The sequence below is a fragment of the Nerophis ophidion genome, linkage group LG13 (assembly GCF_033978795.1).
Source record: "Nerophis ophidion isolate RoL-2023_Sa linkage group LG13, RoL_Noph_v1.0, whole genome shotgun sequence".
Lineage (NCBI taxonomy): Eukaryota > Metazoa > Chordata > Actinopteri > Syngnathiformes > Syngnathidae > Nerophis > Nerophis ophidion.
In genome coordinates, this window is record NC_084623.1 from 53,501,113 (window position 1) to 53,504,123 (window position 3,011).

The following is a 3,011-nucleotide window of genomic DNA, read 5'->3' on the forward strand; positions in this document are numbered from 1 at the left end:
AATGTTGTCTGTCTATCTGTGTTGGCCCTGCGATGAGGTGGCGACTTGTCCAGGGTGTACCCCGCCTTCCCGCCCGATTGTAGCTGAGATAGGCGCCAGCGCCCCCCGCGACCCCGAAAGGGAATAAGCGGTAGAAAATGGATGGATGGATAATACAAAAACCGCACTATAATGCCCGATTGAATGCTAAAGACCGCCTTAAAAAAAACAGAATGGAATTTTGGTAGAGCTATGCCGCTCTACCAACCGGCGTAGCTCGGTTGGTAGAGCGGCCGTGCCAGCAACTTGAGGGTTGCAGGTTCAATTCCCGCTTCCCGCCATCCCAGTCACTGCCGTTGTGTCCTTGGGCAAGACACTGTACCCACCTGCTCCCAGTGCCACCCACACTGGTTTTAAATGTAACTTAGATAATTGGGTTTCACTATGTAAAGCGCTTTGAGTCACTAGAGAAAAGCGCTATATAAATATAATTCACTTCACTTTTCACTGAATGAGACACCAAGAATGTACATGGAAATAAAGAATGTCCGAATATTAACTACGAAGGATGAAATGTGAGTGTGAATGTTGTCTGTCTATCTGTGTTGGCCCTGCGATGAGGTGGCGACTTGTCCAGGGTGTACCCCGCCTTCCGCCCGATTGTAGCTGAGATAGGCGCCAGCGCCCCCCGCGACCCCGAAAGGGAATAAGCGGTAGAAAATGGATGGATGGATAATACAAAACCGCACTATAATGCCCGATTGAATGCTAAAGACCGCCTTAAAAAAAACAGAATGGAATTTTGGTAGAGCTATGCCGCTCTACCCACCGGCGTAGCTCGGTTGGTAGAACGGCCGTGCCAGCAACTTGAGGGTTGCAGGTTCAATTCCCGCTTCCGCCATCCCAGTCACTGCCGTTGTGTCCTTGGGCAAGAATCTTTACCCACCTGCTCCCAGTGCCACCCACACTGGTTTGAATGTAACTTAGATATTGGGTTTCACATGTAAAGCGCTTTGAGTCACTAGAGAAAAAGCGCTATATAAATATAATTCACTTCACCTTTCACTGAATGAGACACCAAGAATGTACATGGAAATAAAGAATGTCCGAATATTAACTACGAAGGATAAAATGTGAGTGTGAATGTTGTCTGTCTATCTGTGTTGGCCCTGCGATGAGGTGGCGACTTGTCCAGGGTGTACCCCGCCTTCCGCCCGATTGTAGCTGAGATAGGCGCCAGCGCCCCCCGCGACCCCGAAAGGGAATAAGCGGTAGATGGATAAAACACTGAATATTGATTACATATGAACGTCACAACCCTTTTCGATCGACACATTTTACAATCAAGTGAAACGCAACAAAAATGCAAAATATGAACACGAAGAGTAAAAAAAAACACACCTACAATCTGATATATCACTAAGCTTTTGAACAGGGGTCACCAACCTTTTTGAAACCAAGAGCTACTTCTTGGGTACTGATTAATGCGAAGGGCTATGTCACGCCAAATTTCTTCTCCCTACAAAAACCTTCCCCCTCCCATTTGCTGGGGACATCTCTGCGCTGCTGAGCCACCTCCGCTTGGGATGGTTTCCTGCTGGCTCCGCTGTGAACGGGACTCTCGCTGCTGTGTTGGATCCGCTTTGGACTGGACTCTCGCGACTGTGTTGGATCCATTATGGATTGAACTTTCACAGTATCATGTTAGACCCGCTCGACATCCATTGCTTTCCTCCTCTCCAAGGTTCTCATAGTCATCATTGTCACCGACGTCCCACTGGGTGTGAGTTTTTCCTTGCCCTTATGTGGGCCTACCGAGGATGTCGTAGTGGTTTGTGCAGCCCTTTGAGACACTAGTGATTTAGGGCTATATAACATTGATTGATTGATTGATTGATTTACTTCCAAGGTCATGATTAATACAGAGGTTTTGTTAACGCTATATTATAAAAATATAACGCTATATTATAAAAATACAGACGTTTTGTTAACGCTAAATTATAAAAAAAAAATGTAAAAAACGATTTACAAAACACAAGCTATGGGATGACATAAGAGCAAACGTGACCCCGGAAGTAAATGCGACATGCCCATAGCTTGTGTTTGTAAATTGTTTTTTAAATTTTTTTTATAATATAGCGCTAACAAAAGGTCTGTATTTTTATAATATGGTGTTATATTTCTATGATATCCATCCATTTTCTACCGCTTATTCCCTTTCGGGGTCGCGGGGGGCGCTGGCGCCTATCTCAGCTACAATCGGGCGGGAAGGCGGGGTACACCCTGGACAAGTCGCCACCTCATCGCAGATTTCTATAATATAGCGTTAACCAGTTTGATTCACACTTGAATAAATTGCTAGAAATAGCCTATTTGCTCAATTTACCTCTATGTTACTATTGATAATTAATGATATTTATCTTTGTGGAAACACTGATCATCTTAATGATTTCTCGCAATGTGAAGTGAAGTGAATTATATTTATATAGCGCTTTTTCTCTAGTGACTCAAAGCGCTTTACATGTGAAACCCAATATCTAAGTTACATTCAAACCAGTGTGGGTGGCACTGGGAGCAGGTGGGTAAAGTGTCTTGCCCAGGGACACAATGGCAGTGACCGGGATGGCAGAAGCGGGATTCGAACCGGCAACCCTCAAGTTGCTGGCATGGCCGTTCTACCAAACCGAGCTATGCCGCCCCAATAAATATATATTTTTGACGACATGCACTTTGTTAGAATATATAACAAATTGGACCAAGCTATATTTCTAACAAAGACAAATCATTATTTCTTCTAGATTTTCCAGAACAAAAATTTTAAAAGAAATTCAAAAGACTCTGAAATAAGATTTAAATTTTATTCTGCAGATTTTCTAGATTTGCCAGATTATTTTCATTTTTTATTTTAATCATAATTAGTTTGAAGAAATATTTCACAAATATTCTTCTTCAAAAAAACAGAAACTAAAATGAAGAATTAAAAATAAAATGTATTTATTATTCTTTACAATAAAAAAAATACATTTAACTTG